General features: G+C 36.7%; 6 non-coding genes across 6 annotated transcripts; 3 read left to right on the forward strand and 3 right to left on the reverse strand.

Moving 5' to 3' along the window:
- Window positions 1–6466: 6466 nt before the first annotated feature.
- TRNAC-GCA (transfer RNA cysteine (anticodon GCA)) lies at window positions 6467–6537 on the forward strand. Its single transcript has one exon. It is a non-coding gene; the product is annotated as a tRNA-Cys (tRNA).
- A 3031-nt stretch (window positions 6538–9568) lies between these two features.
- On the reverse strand, window positions 9569–9650 carry TRNAY-GUA (transfer RNA tyrosine (anticodon GUA)). Its single transcript has one exon. It is a non-coding gene; the product is annotated as a tRNA-Tyr (tRNA).
- Window positions 9651–10157: 507 nt separating this feature from the next.
- Window positions 10158–10229, reverse strand: TRNAT-GGU (transfer RNA threonine (anticodon GGU)). The gene has a single exon. It is a non-coding gene; the product is annotated as a tRNA-Thr (tRNA).
- Window positions 10230–12715: 2486 nt separating this feature from the next.
- On the reverse strand, window positions 12716–12786 carry TRNAG-GCC (transfer RNA glycine (anticodon GCC)). The gene has a single exon. It is a non-coding gene; the product is annotated as a tRNA-Gly (tRNA).
- Window positions 12787–13610: 824 nt separating this feature from the next.
- Window positions 13611–13698, forward strand: TRNAS-UGA (transfer RNA serine (anticodon UGA)). Its single transcript has one exon. It is a non-coding gene; the product is annotated as a tRNA-Ser (tRNA).
- Window positions 13699–17324: 3626 nt separating this feature from the next.
- On the forward strand, window positions 17325–17412 carry TRNAS-GCU (transfer RNA serine (anticodon GCU)). The gene has a single exon. It is a non-coding gene; the product is annotated as a tRNA-Ser (tRNA).
- Window positions 17413–18683: the final 1271 nt, after the last annotated feature.

The following is an 18683-nucleotide window of genomic DNA, read 5'->3' on the forward strand; positions in this document are numbered from 1 at the left end:
ATGAATAGGCCTGACTAAATCCTTGTATGGCTTCCTCTATTTCTCTATAAAAAGAAATATGACCAAGAGTGGTTCGAATGTATATCGAACGAATTTCTTTTTTTCTATTTCCCATTATTAGATAGTGGGCATAAATCTCATGATAAGTCCCCAAAGATTCATATTGAACTTCAATCGGAACTTCTCTTGACCCAATGACGCGTTGATCCAGGTTCCATCGTAGCCACAAGGGACTATCTAAACTGATTAGTTTTTGTCTATAAGCTCCCAGTGCATCATAAGAACTAGAAAAATGGGGTTCTTTATCTTTCCTATATTTAAAATTATTATTATTATTGTAATTTACTTTTAGATTTGGGTAGTTTCTGCAACTATTATATCTATTTGCACAAATACCTCGACGCTTTCCAATCGTTAATACATAAAGCCCGATAAGCATGTCTTGGGTTGGTACGCAAATAGGATCCCCAATAGCGGGAGATAAGAGATTCATATGAGAAAACATAAGTAAACGGGCTTCTGCCTGAGCTTCCAAGGATAAAGGTAGATGAACAGCCATTTGATCTCCATCAAAGTCCGCATTGAAACCCTTACACACTAATGGGTGTAAAGAAATAGTACGCCCCTCTACTAAAGTGGGTTGAAAGGCCTGTATGCCTAATCTATGCAGGGTAGGTGCTCTATTTAACAGTACAGGATGTCCCCGCATAACTTCTTGAAGTATTTCCCATACAATGGGTTCTTTTTCCCAAATTTTCCTTTTAGCAATCCTTACATTAGAAGTGGCGCGTTTCGTGATTAAATCGCGAATTACAAATAGCTGAAAAAGCTTTATTGCTATCTCTAGAGGTAATCCACATTGATGTAATGAAAGCGAAGGACCCACAACAATGACAGAACGCCCCGAGTAATCGACCCGTTTCCCAAGCAGAGTCTCGCGAAACCTTCCCTCTTTACCTTCAATTACATCTGAAAGTGATTTGTATACTTTATTGTGACCATCCCTCGTCGGTTGCCCGCGGGACCCACTATCAAGAAGTGTATCCACGGCTTCTTGTACCAATTTTTCCTGGCACATTACTAAATCTGCTGGCGCTAATTCACTTCTTTTTAATAGATAGGCAAGATTGTTGTTCCGACGGATAACTCTCTTATAAAGTTCATTAATGTCTGAAGTCACTACTTTATCTCCAGACCTATAAACAATAGGTCTCAATTCGGGAGGAAGAACCGGTAATAAGCACAAAACCATCCATTCTGGTTCTACATTTGTTTGAATAAAATGTTTCGCCAATTGCATGCGTCTAATCAAAAAAACTTTTCTTATTCGTCTTTTTCTATCTTCCCACTCATCTCCACTATACCCCTCGTCTTCTAATTCCTTCCATTCGACCAAAGAATTCTCTATAATAATTCGCAAATCCAAATCTGCTAATTGTTCTCTAATAGCACCTGCTCCTGTCGCAATTTCCCGATTTCGAAATGTTGCAAAGCCTGGGGTAGAAAAAAAGGGAGAAATGCTGTGGTTACAGGATGCAATTTCCTCTTCGAATAAACCTCGTAATCGTAAAAAAGTGGGTTTTTTAGTGCTGGGCCTAGCAAAAGAGAAATCGCCGTATACTAGGCCCTCCAACTTCTTAAGAGGTTTATCTAAAAGATTCGCGATATAACTAGGAAGACCTTTCAAATACCACACATGAGTCACGGGACATGCGAGTTTGATGTATCCCATTTGATATCTTCGTATCCGAGAATCCACAAATTCGACCCCGCATTTTTGGCAAAATCTTTCGTCTTCGTTTTCAGCTCCGCTCGCTCGAGAATTGCCACAAGCGCAAATCCCGCTTTTTATGGGTCCAAAGATTCTTTCGCAAAACAATCCATCTTTTTCTGGTTTATCGGTTTTATAATGAAAAGTAGAGGGCCTTGTGACTTCGCCAACGACTTCTCCATTAGGTAGGTTTTTGTTAGCCCAAGCCTTTATTTGTTGAGGGGAAACGAGTCCAATTTGAAGTTGTTGATGTTTATATTGGTCAATCATAAAATAGAAATAAGAAAAGAATTTATATTTATTCCGATCAAACTTCCTCCCTATTAACCTGGAAGTTCTTTTCAGATACAAGGAAATGATTCAGTTCTAGAGCCAAAGATCGTAGTTCTCGAACGAGCACTCGAAAAGATTCTGGAGGATCCTCATGATTAGGTATTCTTTTTCCCCAGATCGTAGCATTAAGTATTTCTTGGCGAGCTATAAGATGGTCAGATTTATAAGTAAGTATCTCTTGTAAAATATGAGCAACACCAAATCCTTCTAAAGCCCAAACTTCCATTTCTCCTACTCGTTGTCCCCCTTGCTTGGCTCTTCCTCTAACCGGTTGTTGTGTAACAAGTGAGTAGGGCCCAGTAGAACGCCCATGAATTTTCTCATCAACTTGATGAATTAATTTTAAGATATAGGACTTCCCTATTAGAACAGGTTGCTCAAAGGGGTCGCCTGTTCTTCCATCAAATATTCTGCTTTTTCCCGGGTACTCGGGTTCAAATACCCATGGATTTTTTGTTTCTTTACTGGCTTCATATAATTCTGAAAACACAAGTTTTCTTGAAGCCTCTTGCTCATATCTCTCATCAAAGGGTGCTATTCTATAATGTTTCTTTAGCAGATCCCCCGCTAATCCGAGCGAGCTTTCAAATATTTGTCCCACATTCATTCGGGAGGGTACTCCTAAGGGATTGAAGACCATATCAACGGGTGTTCCATCTTGCAAATAGGGCATATCTTGCCTAGGCAAAATTTTGGAAATGATCCCTTTATTCCCATGTCTTCCGGCTACTTTATCCCCAACTTTGATTTCACGTTTCTGTAAAATATATACACGAACCATTATGTCGAGCGGGTCCCTTTGGATCCATTTCACATCGATAACGCGCCCTCTTCCACCTATAGGTAATTTCAGAGAAGTTTCTTTTGAAGTGGAAACCTCAAGGCCAAATATGGCCCGTAATAATCCAGCTTCCGCGATATAAGATGATTCGCTCGCTATCTGAGGCGTTAATTTACCTACTAAAATATCACCAGTTTCTACCCAGGATCCCAACCTAACAACTCCATTTCTGTCCAAATTGCGGAGTAAATGTTCTTCTAGATGTGGTATTTCTTTAGTGATTTTTTCAGCGGAGCCCTGGCTTGTCGTATCCGTCTGAATTTCATATTTCCGGATGTGAAAAGAGGTATAAATATCTTCATATACCAAACGTTCGCTAATTAGTACTGCGTCTTCAAAATTGTAACCTTCCCATGGCATATAAGCTACTAATACGTTTTTTCCTAAAGCAAGTTCGCCCCCAATTGTAGCAGCTCCTTCTGCTAAAATTTGTCCTTTTTTAATGGATTTACCCCGTGGAACCCGGGGTTTTTGGTGCATACAAGTATTTTTGTTAGAGCGACGGTGGTTAACTAAAGGAATACTTATAGTCTTCCCACTACTTGATAAAAGTATCTTATGACTATCAGTAGAAATGATCTTTCCCTCGCGTTCGGCTATAATGGAAACCCTCGAATCTAGAGCTGTTTGGCGTTCCAATCCAGTTCCAACAATGCATTTCTCGGACCGAGAAAGCGGAACTGCTTGGCGCTGCATATTAGAACTCATTAAAGCCCGATTCGCATCATTGTGCTCAATAAAAGGAATGAGAGAACCCCCAATAGAAAAATATTGGAAAGGAAAAATACTTCTAACATGAATCTGTTCCCATGCAATAGTCAAGAATTCTTGACGGTATCTAGCCGGAACAACCTGTTCTTCCTGAATACCTTGATTCAAGGACAAAGAATTTCCTGCTGCTATCATATAATATTCATCTCTATTTGGTGATAGATAAACCACCTGTCTCTCTTTTTTTTCTTTTGCTTTCTCAGCAGATATTTCATAAAACGGACTCTCTATGGATCCCCACAAGTGATCAATTCTCGCATGAATTGTTAAGGATCCAGTAAGTCCAACATTGATTCCTTCAGACGTGTCAATTGGACAAATACGCCCATAGTGACTCGGATGAATATCTCGGCTCCGAAAACTTGCGGTTCTCCCCGTCAACCCTCCAGGACCTAAACAACTCACTTTTCGCCCATGAACAGTTTGTGTCAATGGATTCGTTTGATCAAAAACTTGAGATAACGGGTATGTGCCAAAAAAGGTCTCATAAGTAGTTATTAATAAAATTGAAGTTGAAGTTGGAGTTACCAAAGTTTGGGGAGTCGGTTTCGATTGACGTATGAATACTCTACGAATAGTTTTTTGAACTGCATGTTGTAAACGACCAAGAGCCAATCCGAATTGATCTTGTAACAGATCCGCAACCGAACGAATACGTTTATTTTTCAAGTGATTCATATCGTCATCGTCAAGTATACCCGTTCCAAATTTCATTCCAATCAAATGATCCGTAGCGGCCAATACATCTCGTGGTAACAAGAATGTATTGTTCTGAGGAATATCAAGATTAAGTCTCCGATTCATATTTCGTCGACCAATCCTTCCTAATTCACATTTTTGTTGAAAAAATTTCTTTTGTAATTCCTCGCATAAGGACTCCGAAAATACCAGGTCCCCACCTACACAAGCAAATTGTTGATAAAACTCCAAAATAGCTTTTTCTTTTGACTCAATCCTCTTCTTCTCTTTAGCATTCGGGAAAGACAAGAAAATTTCAGGGTAGGAAACATTATCCAGAATTTCTCTTAGATTCGAACCCATAGCTGATGATAGAACTAGAATAGATATCTTTTGTTTTCTACTCACGCGAGCCCATATCCTTTCTTTTTTATCAATTGCTAATTCCGATCTCCCCCCCCAATCTGATATTATAGTGCCAGTGTAGATAGAAATTCCCTTATGATCTAATTCCGAGCGGTAGTAAATACCAGGACTTAGCAATATTTGATTGATCACAATTCGGTATATTCCATTTATAATAAAGGTTCCTAAGGAATTCATTATAGGAATGTTTCCGATAGAAATGGTTTGCTTTTGCACATCGAAACCAAAAATTAATCTCGCAGATACATATAATTCGGAAGAATAGGTGAGTGATTCATACACAGCATCTCTTTCTTTTATCGAGGGTTCTAGCAGTTGATATCCTTTCGCAAATAATTGAAATGCAATTTCGTGATCTGGATCTTTAATTGTTGGAAACTTGTCAAGTTCTTCTGCCAAGGCTTGATTAATGAACCTACAAAATCCCTCGAATTGGATCTGACTAAATCCGGGTATTGTGGACATTCCCTCGTTTCCATTCCGGAGCATCTTAATCTTAAGTTTCCTGTTTATCAAAGAAAAATTCCATTATCAGCTCACTCTTCATCAATCCCTATGGATCGATCTAGCAATCATGGAATCTATATTCTGTTTACTGAATCACATGAAATTCTAGGGAACTCCACATACGTATTTCATATATGTATTTCATACATATGAATAGAGACCATTTGGACGAAAGTTCGAGTTTGCCAGGGGTACAAATGAAATGAAAATGAATTGATAAAACATTCCTACAAAAAAAATTCTGCCACTTATACTTTATGTTATGATATTCTAATCAGATTGGATGGCAAAGATTTCTCATTTTATCTCCTTTCTATGAATGTAATAAAGCCGTAATATAATATACTAGAAAGTTTGACTTTACTTCGATTTAGAATAGCGTGCTTACTTTAATTTCTCAAAATAATTTGAGGGTTCTTTTTTATTTCGGATCGGAGTAGTATAATTGCTAGAAAATTCAGTATTTCATTGTGGAATTCTAAAATAAAGTAAGTCCCTTTTTTAAGTACATGCCAATCTAGTTATCCACCTCTCCCCATATCCATGCTTTTCTTTTATCGTAATTTCACTTGGGTACGCCAAGATAGTCAGGTTATACTCTATATCAGAGCAAATTTCCTTTTTTTATTCAAGATATTTAATTTAATACTTTGAAAAATTAAAGCATGATTCCCCATAGAGATATGTACATAAAGGGGATCTTTGGATAATAATGCTGTTCGGACCTAAAGTTTACCTATACACGGATTAAGCATAAAGCCATAATATTTTATTATGCCATTGAAGGGGGGGGAGATAATACCGATTTAAGAGTAGTTCACTACTGCAATAAAAAAAAGAGAATTCTAGTTAACGGTTCCAATTTATTCTGAATTTTGCAGCCTGTGAATAGAAATCCACTTTTTCTTCTTTTTCATCTCAATAGAAAGAAATGGGAAGTTTTATTGTGTTAACAATGTATGTTTTAAGATAGAATCTATCGAGGAGAATAATAGAAACTGGATCAAAAAAAGCAGGAATAGATTTTTTGAAAAAGATTGGAAAAAAGTAAGTAGAATTATATTCAAAATAAAAGGGGCTTTTCGTAAGAAAACGTGGATGAATACTTGCTGTTTTCTAGATTTTTGATCGGATTTTTTGGCGGCATGGCCAAGCGGTAAGGCAGGGGACTGCAAATCCTTTATCCCCAGTTCAAATCTGGGTGCCGCCTGATCAATAAAATACTTAGGTTTTTTTTATAGTGCTGATCGAATTCGATAAATTTTTACTTCGCATAAGTTCGGGCAAGAGAGTAACTGGGCCTGCCGATACTGGGTTTAGAGAAACCATACCATAGTTCTATCCTCAAACTAGGGTTAGGGTTTGTTTTGACGGTAGTGGCCAAAATGGTTATCAATAGGGGTGAGGTAGTGTTTCCTTATTCTTTTATTATATGAATTTGAATTGGTTCTTAATTGAGATTCGATTTGATAATTTTAAAATACGAGGATAAGATGTCAGAAATCTTGGTATCCAAAGAAAGGTCCCTAAGGGGCATTCTTTTTTTTTTTCAATCTAAGATTCAAGAAGGGACTCCACGAAAGAATATCAAGACTTACTAATTATTATACATTTTTTTATCGTACATCTTATGTTACCTACATACACTAAAGTAAGGACTACTTAATTCTAACGAGAATCAGATTAAATAGGTCGATCAAAAATCAATTTAGGAGTTGTATTATGGATAAAATCTCTTCATTCTTTCATAGAATGATACAAAGCAAGGCTGCAGGGTTTAGGTCAAAAATAAACATTAGGTAAGGTAGGTATCCAATAAATATTTATCTATCGATAATTTTATGGTATATTCGGGCGTCCTTTGCTTAAAAAAAAAAAAAAGAGTAACAAAAGGAATAAAAAATCTTCCTATTCCCGCTTCTTCTATTCAGGACATCATTCCCGTACTCTTTCTTTTTTAAGGAAAAAAGGGCTATAGTATCTCGTATTTTTAATGCTCTCTAATTCTACCAGAATTCCTATAAGAATTTGTTAGGAGTAAATTCCTTGAACTGATTGATCCATGGCCTTAGGGCGGAATCCCTTTTTGACTCTGTACCCTTGATTCCACTATGATTATTGATCAATAGTAGAATAATCCCTTCATAGAAATAGGAGACATAATTTAGATGGATATAGTAAGTCTCGCTTGGGCTGCTTTAATGGTAGTCTTTACATTTTCTCTTTCACTAGTAGTATGGGGAAGGAGTGGACTCTAGGGATACTACTAATTGATTAAGTAATCAAATTGTTGTATCAATTCTTTTCTTTAATGGATCATTTTGCATTAATCATTTTGTCAAACGTTATTCTTTAATCTTTTTCTTTAGTTTTGTTTCACTCCTGTAAGAAACTCTTGTATTGTAAGTTGTAATGTAAGAAAGAGCCATTATACCAATTCAGAATTTCTACTAGAAATGACGAATGGTTAAAAAAAGTTCTATACATAAGAAAATTAGACTTTCTTCCACGGAACTATTCACGGCATATCACACATTTTCCATTTCCTTTTACTTTTTACTATAGTCTATTCTTCATATTATTTTTCTTTCCTTCCATGGATTCTTTGGTCAAGAATTGTCTTAGATTTTTTTATTTTGACCTGATTGAAATTAAGTGGATGCAATGAAAAAAGAAATTGAATTAGACTACTTAACTATTTCAATCTACTAATCTATTCTATGTAGATTCAAAGATAATATAATAGAAAGAATCTAAAGTGTCGTAGAAAAAACTATATGTAGTTCTTTCTACCACACTTTAAGATTCCAACCAGATCCTTTCATTTAAGACTTGGATTTTTTTTATTTAATCCCTTTTTAATTTCTTCAATGATTAATTGGAATTCCAATTAATTATTTTGGCTGACTGTTTTTACATAAATAATAAGTAAAAAAGAAGTAGGAACTAGAATGAACAGTGCAGTAGCAATAAATGCGAGAATATTGACTTCCATAACCTCTTTATTTTTTATTTTCACAATAACTCGGGATGTAATCCCATGGAGAGGAAAAAGGGGTATCTTGTAAATTCAAGGGTAGGGCTTGCATTCTGATAATACTGAATCAATTCAATATTATGAATATCGGATCTATCAAATCAATTCATGGATGAGAGTTATATTTCACGGATGAGAGTTATATAGTATAACATAGGAAGATCCTCTATCCACACTAAGACCAAAATGGGTTTTTTGATTGGATTAGGAATTCCCTCTTTTTTAATCCTTTTCTACTTTTTCTTTTCTATATCTCTAACCCACGAGCTTTCTTAATCTTATACTTTCTTAATCTTATACAATTTCCCTTCCTTTTTCTTATAGTTATACATACAATTATGTATGTATTATATGACCAACTTTCACTTTCTATGGGTCACATAGACATCCAAATAAGCAGTAGAAGTGAGATGGGGAAAAGAGGTCTGAAATAAAAAGGGAATACGATTTATGTATGGATTCCGGTAAAATACCGGTACTCTATTCCATAAGAGTGGAATAGGAAATTAAGATGAGGATGGTATCATCATAAAGAAAGATAGAGTAATATAATATCCTAAATTCTACTAATCCACATATCGTATGTGTGTCTTTCTTTATCGATTGGGAGTAGTGAAAAAAAAATTCCTATATGCCCTCCCTCCCTCTTTAATGAGAGATGCAAAATAAAAAAGTGAAGTAAGGGTGCCCTGTGGGTATTTGATCTTGCTCCCTGCCCCTTTTTTTCATGGAAAAAGGAAATATCAATTTCTCCATTCATTGAACCCTAGTTCGGGACTGACGGGGCTCGAACCCGCAGCTTCCGCCTTGACAGGGCGGTGCTCTGACCAATTGAACTACAATCCCCGCGGGGTGTATGGCATACCCATTCTTAAATAGAACCATAAGAAGATTCGATTCGTCTTTCGTACTCTAAGAAATAGACGAATCATATACTACATACCCACATATTATATTATACGTGGGTATAGTGAGAGTGACATAACTAGTATGTCGTGATTTTTTATCACTAAAAATGGATAATAATCCAGCCTTCAATAAGAAAAACTCTTTTGTTTGTAAGAAAGGAATGAGAGAGATATGGATTAGAAAAAAAAATTTCCCTTTTTTCTTTATCTTTTATTTCTATAGATCAGACATTTTATTTTATGGAAGAAAAACAAAAGGATTTAGTTCATACTCACGAAGCCCTAGATTTTTGGTTTGGGCCGAGCTGGATTTGAACCAGCGTAGACATTGTCAACGAATTTACAGTCCGTCCCCATTAACCACTCGGGCATCGACCCAGGAAGAATTTATTCTAGGGTTTTTGCTAATCTATGATTAACCTCCTTTCATAATACTCCCTACCCCCAGGGGAAGTCGAATCCCCGCTGCCTCCTTGAAAGAGAGATGTCCTGAACCACTAGACGATAGGGGCATCACTAGACGATAGGGCCATATACAACCGCTCGTGATTATACTATAATCATAGTATGAGCAGTTTTTTGGAATTGTCAATATACTCGAAAAGTATAAATAGATCCAAAGCAAAGAGTTTTTCCAACTTTTCTGTTATGTTTTCATCTAGGATTTTTTTTAGTTGATCGTTATAGATTAATTCTCCGTGCTTCATTTAGTGTTCATACCAAAAATGCATCCATCCCGCACTAAGTCATAAAATTCTCTAAAAATATAGAGAAAGTTTCAAAAACAAAGAAAAAAAGTGAATCAATTTAGTAGAAAAGTACTCTATCAGATTCGAACCAACGACTTACGTCTTAGCACGAGATTACTCTACCACTAATTTAAAAAGCCCTTTATCGGATTTGAACCGATGACTTATGCCTTACCATGGCATTACTCTACCACTGAGTTAAAAGGGCTTTTTATTTAATTCAAAAATTAGCCACTTGGATTTCCCATTATGGGTCTACTGCATAATGTACATATTATATATATAATATATAGAGATAGAGAGAGAGACATTATGTAGAGATTGTATATGTATATATCGATATCTTGAGAGCTCAAAATAAAATTAATAAAAAAAAACATACCCTACATAACATATCCAACTCTTCTTGGTTCAGGGTTTTCCGTTTCCGAAGACTAGTAAAATAGGCGGATTCTGGAACCCCAAGGATTCAACGGTATATGGATATGGAAAATATAAGATTTCCGATCCTAGCGGGAAAAGGCGGGGAACAGATACCCAATAGGATATAGGATCCTTGGGAGGAACTTTTGGTAATGGCCTTGATCCTCTATGCTATTTTTTATGTGTTCTTAGTTCTATTGAACTTTTTGCATTCTTTTAAACAAGAATCTAATAAACTAGAATTGAGTCAGTGGAAAAAAGGAGAGAGAGGAAAGTGTTAAATGGAGAGAGTCGACTAATCAGAGACTTTTAGGATCTTCTTTACATCAGGTAAATCTGTCGGCCCTGTCCGTTTTTTTCTTTAAGTTACGACTCTTTGCTGCTTACTTCTATCAAGCCATAGGGAAAGTCTATGATGAATTTGGAAAACTCATCTCACTCTTACTCTATGGCTCGGACTTAATGGGGGAAGAAAACATCTTCCATAATTTCTTTTTTGTTCAATTCTGGACAAAAAAGAAAAGGAAAAAAGGAATTTATAGGGACAGTGTTACCCCCTATATCCCCTAGTTTATATTGTAGGAATAATAAAACAATTTAGCAGTCTGACACACTTACGTCCTTGCAAAGTAAATAATTATTATTGTAGTCGTAACCGTAGAATAGGATCCTAATCAAAATAAATACATTTGGTTCAGGCGCTATTAGCATGGTAAGAAAAGATTTTTTTTACAGACCAGAGGGGCTATCTAAATCCTAAAGTAAAGGCGAGCGATCGAAGTAGAAGTACCAACGGCTCAGTGTCATGAACCTTCTCCATCTGATTCAATAAGGGGGAATTAGCCTTCTTGTCAAATGGCTATCCTTGACAAAGGGTACCATTTATACCATAATCTACAATGTAGCGGGTATAGTTTAGTGGTAAAAGTGTGATTCGTTCTATTAATAACTGAATTTGAAATGATATACTTAAGGCATCCTTAAGTTTTTTATTTTTATATTCCGATGAAAACTTTAGTTCTTATAAAGGATTAAATCCTTTTCCTCTCAATAGCATATTGAGGAAGAATATACATTCTGGCGATTTGTATCCAAAGACTAATTTAAATTGCATCCAAAATAAAAATAGGATTATGAGTACAGAGTCGCGAAGCATAATTTTGCATTGGATTAAGTATTCCAATTTTGAAAATATGAGTAAAGGATCTATGGATGAAGATACAAAAAAGTTGATTTCCAATCGTAACTAAATCTTCTTAAAATAAGGAATAAGGAAGCCAAATAGCTAAAAAACGATAGTTTTGGTTTACTAGAACCATCCGCATATTGTTTCAGCTCGGTGGAAACCCAATTCTTTTCCTCAGGATCTCTTGAATGAAATTAGGGAACGAAGTAAGTAGATTAGATGAATTTAGATAGAATTTCTATCTCCTACTCTATAAGGATCATCTAGAAAGCGGAGAGCTTTGGTTCCATTCAAATAGAAAAGCTGACATAGATGTTAAGTGGTGAGAATATCCATAAAGGAGCCGAATGAAATCAAAATTTCATGTTCGGTTTTGAATTAGAGACGTTAAAAATAATCAACCAACGTCGACTATAACCCCTAGCCTTCCAAGCTAACGATGCGGGTTCGATTCCCGCTACCCGCTCCATTCTGTATAAAAGGAGTATTCTATTTGTCTAGACATGTTAGAGGCTTGTATTCAAGCCTTTTTTGTCCACCAGTTTCTGGTACTCCAGAGCGGAGTAGAGCAGTTTGGTAGCTCACGAGGCTCATAACCTTGAGGTCACGGGTTCGATTCCCGTCTCCGCACTTAGCAGTCTGTATAAAAGGACTATTCTATTTCTCTAGATATGTATGGTAGAGGGGCGTATCCAACCCTTTTTTATTCATTAGTTCCCGGCCCTAGAGGGCAAAATTGAGCAGTTTGCGAAGTCACTTGCCTTCAAAAAAAGAAGGCGCAAGGCCTCTCCCTACCCTGCAGAAAATAAAAATGAAACGAAAGGGACAGTCTACCTCTCTCCCTTCCCTTTAAAAAAAGTTTGCCCGTTGTTTGTCTCAGTTAATACCCAATTTTTGGAGCTCTGTTGGCGAGTTCTATTTCTGCCTCTGGAGCGCCCTCTTTTTTTGAGTGGGATGCAAAGGAAGGGTAAGATAGTAAGGGATACGGCACTAGACTAACACCTAATTAATACTTAATTTAATATAAGTAGTTAAACAGTTAACTAGACTAAACTTTTTATCATAGTACTTTGATAAATTAAGCGGGCGAGCGGCGGGAATCGAACCCGTATCTTCTCCTTGGCAAGGAGATATTTTACCATTGAACTACGCTCGCTACGGTATATATTTTATAGCGTATATCCGCCTGGGTCGACCTTCTATGTCTGGGTCGACCGTTTCATTTCATTTTCTATTATATTAGAGTTTTCCTTTTTTTATTATCTGTCAATGAATATTCTAATGGGAATGGAATTTCATAATACTGAAAGAGAAGAGCTAGCAATTCGGAACGCAAATTGCGTTTTAATACGTCTCACTATTCTAATTTTTTAGAAGAAATGGCCTTTATTATTTCTTTTTTATGGGGTTAATAAATATTAACCAAATTTCATTTAAGAAATGAGAGAATTCAGAATAGCTACGAGAAAGACTAGTCCAATCCATAATGATGTACCGGAAAATACAACATTTTTATTATTTGACCAACCATCAGGAGAAGCAAATACAAGGGGTACACTAATTACTAAGACTGAGGAAGTCGCAATTAATGCAAAAACAGCTAATTGGAAAGCAATAGTCATATTTCTAATCCTCCAAGCTACCATCAAATAAAGTTGACTACATATTTGATCCCTCACTTAAACCAAAATTGTAAAAAAATACAAGAAGTAGGAGGGGTTTAATCATGAATCCATTGATTCTTCTCTTTAATTCAAATTTATTACTTAAACCGCTTTTTTATTTGGATATGGGGGTGAGAAGAGATTATTTACTCTTTATTTCACAAGCGGGTATAGCGGATCCTGTATCCGTGTATACAGTATACAGAGATATATCGAAAAGGAACTTGTATCTGATATCTTTCTAGAGGCTAATAAATCTTTTTATTTTTTATATGGCTATGTTCTATTTGTAGGAGTAAAATAAGGATTAGGCTGTGGAGAGATGGCTGAGTGGTTGATAGCTCCGGTCTTGAAAACCGGTATAGTTCTAGGAACTATCGAGGGTTCGAATCCCTCTCTCTCCTTTTGCTTATTGAATACGTTTGTTTCTTTCATTTTTATTTATTTTTTTTTTCTGTCCCTTATCTTTCTTTCATAAAAAGGAATGAATGGCTCGGCTAGATGGAATAACCGAGCCAGAACAGAAAAAAAGTAGAACAGGTATAAATAAGAAAATCTTAGTTAAGAGGGTTCATGTAAAGAACAGGTTCCAAATCACGATCGATTCCCTTTTCAAAACCTGCTGCAGCAGCTCGGGCTCTTCCTGCATGCCATAAATGGCCCACAAAAAAGAAGAATCCTAGAACAAAATGAGAAGTTGATAACCAACTTCTAGGAGAGACATAATTAACTGCATTGATCTCGGTAGCTACGCCACCCACGGAATTTAAAGAGCCTAAAGGAGCGTGGGTCATATATTCTGCTGAGCGTCGTTCTTGCCAAGGTTGTATGTCTTTTTTCAACCTACTCAAGTCCAAACCGTTGGGGCCCCTTAGAGGTTCTAACCATGGAGCACGAAGGTCCCAAAAACGCATAGTTTCCCCTCCAAAGATAACCTCCCCAGTTGGGGAACGCATTAGATATTTACCTAAACCTGTGGGTCCTTGAGCGGATCCCACATTAGCTCCAAGACGCTGGTCTCTAACTAGAAAAGTAAATGCTTGAGCTTGAGAAGCTTCTGGCCCGGTGGGTCCATAAAACTCACTCGGATAAGCTGTATTATTGAACCATACAAAACAACAAGCGATAAAACCAAAGACAGATAAAGCAGCTAAACTATAAGACAAGTAAGCTTCTCCAGACCATACAAATGCACGGCGAGCCCATGCGAAGGGTTTGGTTAAAATATGCCAAATTCCGCCAAATACACAAATAAAACCCAACCATACATGCCCACCAATTATATCTTCTAAATCATCTACACTAACAATCCACCCTTCTCCACCAAAAGGAGATTTTAGTAAATAACCAAATATAACACTGGGACTAAGGGTCAAATTGGTAATTTTTCTTACATCTCCCCCCCCAGGGGCCCAGGTATCATATACACCGCCAAAATAAAGAGCCTTGAGTACTAGAAGAAAAGCACCTAGACCTAACAAAATTAAGTGAATACCCAAAATTGTAGTCATTTTATTTCTATCTTTCCAGACATAACCAAAGAATGGAAAAGATTCCTCAAGAGTCTCGGGTCCCAGAAGCGCGTGATAAATGCCACCGAAGCCTAAGACTGCGGAGGAAATTAGGTGAAGTACGCCAGATACAAAGTACGGAAAAGTATCTAGAACTTCCCCCCCTGGCCCTACTCCCCAACCTAGAGTAGCTAAGTGTGGAAGTAAAATCAACCCTTGTTCATACATGGGCTTTTCTGGTACGAAATGGGCCACTTCAAATAGGTTCATTGCTCCGGCCCAGAATACGATTAATCCGGCATGAGCTACATGAGCTCCAAGCAGTTTACCGGACAAATTGATAAGTCTGGCATTCCCAGCCCACCAAGCAAAGCCGGTGGTTTCTTGGTCACGACCAGCTAAAACGAAAGTTCCATTAAAGAGCGTTTCCACGTGGTAGAACCTCCTCAGGGAATATAAGATTTTCATGAGGCTGATCCTGAGCTGCCATCCACGCACGAATACCCTCGTTTAAAAGAATATTTTTGGTGTAGAAAGTCTCAAATTCAGGATCTTCCGCTGCACGGATTTCCTGGGAAACAAAGTCATAGGCACGTAAGTTCAGAGCCAAGCCAACTACGCCAATAGCACTCATCCATAAACCGGTGACGGGTACAAATAGCATAAAGAAATGTAACCAACGTTTATTGGAAAAAGCAACACCAAAGATTTGGGACCAAAAGCGGTTAGCAGTGACCATTGAATAAGTTTCTTCAGCTTGAGTTGGGTTAAAAGCACGGAAGGTATTTGCACCATCACCGTCCTCAAATAGAGTGTTTTCTACGGTCGCTCCATGAATAGCGCATAGCAGAGCCGCACCTAATACTCCGGCAACTCCCATCATATGAAATGGGTTCAACGTCCAATTATGAAATCCTTGGAAGAAAAGGATGAATCGAAATATCGCTGCTACGCCAAAACTCGGCGCAAAGAACCAACCAGATTGCCCCAGTGGATAAATAAGGAATACAGAAACAAAAACAGCAATTGGACCAGAGAATGAGATTGCATTATAAGGCCGCAATTGAACAGACCGAGCAAGTTCAAATTGGCGTAACATGAAACCTATTAGTGCAAAAGCCCCGTGGAGAGCTACAAAAGTCCATAGACCGCCTAATTGACACCAACGAGTAAAATCTCCTTGTGCTTCGGGCCCCCATAGTAGCAACAAAGAGTGTGCTAAACTATTGGCAGGGGTAGAAACTGCTGCGGTTAAGAAATTACAACCTTCCAAATAGGAACTAGCAATCCATGGGTATACCAAGAAGTTACAAAAGTTGTCCCTGTAAACCAACCCCCTAAAGCGAAATAAGCACAAGGAAAGAGCAATAGGCCAGACCATCCTACAAAAACGAAACGGTCCCTTCGTAACCAGTCATCCATAGTATCAAATAGATCATTTTCTTCTTTAGGAATTCTACCAAGGGCTATAGTCATAGTGATCCTCCTATTCAATTACTTCAACCATTTCCGAGCACCTCATATCACTTTCCAAGGCATATGATAGTTTTATTATCTGTGGACGATTTCTTTCTCGTTCAATGCCCTTTTTCAATGGTCTCGAAGAGAGAAATTTCCCATTTTTATCTATGGAGTCACAGTCACAACCGAGGTCGTGGTAAATCCATGAATTTGATTCGATTTGTTTTTCTTATACTATTTATTTGTTTTTCTTATACTATAGAAATAGAAATAAATTGTTTTTCTTATACTATAGAAAGAAATAAACCTTTGAATTCAGCATTATTCCAAGACTCCTATTTCAAAGTCTATCTTTTAAGGGAAAAATGCAAATAAAAGTAACCCTTCTTTTCCCATTCCCTCTCTATTGCATGGGTGGAAGAACTAAAATAATAGAGGATTCTGAAAAAAAAAAATGGACCTTCGAAATCCAATTTTATGTGTAGCGCAAAGGAGTTGCGATTTCTTCTTATTCCTATAGAACATCTAGTAACAAGAATATGAAATCGTAAATAGCGAAAAATTCTTGTCTTGCGCGGTCTAAGTCTAAGGAAATAAAAAAAATTCGCTTATACAATTTCATCTACATCGAATTTATATATCAGAATAGCGGATAGAGGCATCATTAAAGGAGTCAGGTCTACTTACTTTATGCTTCTTTCCAATTTTATGGTGGATTTGATAAGAACCCTTTTTGCTTTCTTGATAAATAATCGACAAAAAAAGCGTTTTTTTTATATAACCTGCTTGTTTTATTATAATTATAACAAGTCCTATATGGAAATGCCCGCTAAAGAGAAAATCTATTTGATTGTCTCTCGGCCAATATCGATTTTTAGAAAGAAAAAACAAGAATTTTCTTCTTTTTTTATTAACATTAAGAAAAAAGAATATAATTAAAATGGAATTGGCAATATAATTTTTATAGACTTTTGAAAGAAAAAAAAGGGGTTTTTTGCAACCGTTATTTCTTATTTCTTGCCTATATCATATCACGGAAACCTTTCGCTTTGGAACGTGGAGAGATGGCTGAGTGGACTAAAGCGGCGGATTGCTAATCCGTTGTACAATTTTTTTGTACCGAGGGTTCGAATCCCTCTCTTTCCGCTCCCTTGGATCATTTGGGACTTTCGAATTGGAAAGAATTCTGACCCCCGGATTTTCTCATAGATAAATGTACGAAACAAATCCAATAAGAAAAAAAAAAACTGAATTTTTACTCCTCGCGTCCAGGATTCCGTCCTGGGTCATTAGATAAGAATCCAAAGATAAAGAGTGAAACAAAGAATATCACTACTGTATAAACAAAAAGTTTGAGAGTAAGCATTACATAATCTCCAAGATTTTTTTTTAAGGAATAGATTACCAGTTTTTCCTTACCACACGGATCCACTAGGATGGTTTTTTTTTATACCTAAAAATGCAAAAAAGAATTCTTGAAAAAAATTGCAAGAATTCTTTTATAATAAGCACTCTTATCAATAGCAAAAATAGGGTTAGGTGGTTAGGTATTGTGTAGGTACCTTTAGGTACCTGCTCAACCTAGGTGCAGGGGAGTAGAAAGGCTGATCCAAATTTATTGCTGTAGCTACCCATTCAATGTAGAAGAATTTAAATTTTAGAATCGAAGGTTCATAATATAAAAATATAAAACTTCTCGGCTTTTACCCATTTTAAAATTTTTTTGGAATGAACACATCATTCAATTTGGCATACAGAGTACTAAAGATTTCATCGAAAACTTACAGCAGCTTGCCAAACAAAGGCTAATAGAAAAAAGAATAGAGGTATAACAGGCATAATATCCACGATTGGATTGAAAATAGCATAAGCTTCGGGTAATTTGGCAAAGAAAAAACTAGTAGGATAAAGAACAGAATTAAAACAGATACAGGTTAAACTAAGTATATTAGGCATAACAAGCATTTCATTCTTGTAGAGTAAATAATTGGATTTTTCTTGAGTTATTTTTTTAAGGGAAAGAAGGAAAAGGCAGATTCAAAATCTTTTTTCTTCGGACTTTCCCAAACACAAAATACCTCCTTGTATTCGCACTCTCAAATGAGAGTGGAATAAATTCGACTTTCATATAATATCTTAATAGAATTCCATGTAATGATCAATGCATTTTTTTGATTCTATATTATCCGCATGTGTAGAATACTAGCAAGAGAATATCCCTCCTTTTTTATGTAATTGAAATGGTATTGACGAATAACAAATAAACATACTAGTGTTTATTAGTGTCGCATAAAACCCGAAATGGGGCGTGGCCAAGTGGTAAGGCAGCGGGTTTTGGTCCCGTTACTCGGAGGTTCGAATCCTTCCGTCCCAGATTGTTTCTGATGAAACAAACGGTGAAATCATATAGTATTCCG

The sequence above is a fragment of the Triticum urartu genome, unplaced genomic scaffold (genome assembly GCF_056163025.1).
Source record: "Triticum urartu cultivar PI428250 unplaced genomic scaffold, HENAU_Tu73 scaffold2, whole genome shotgun sequence".
Taxonomy (NCBI): Eukaryota; Viridiplantae; Streptophyta; class Magnoliopsida; order Poales; family Poaceae; genus Triticum; species Triticum urartu.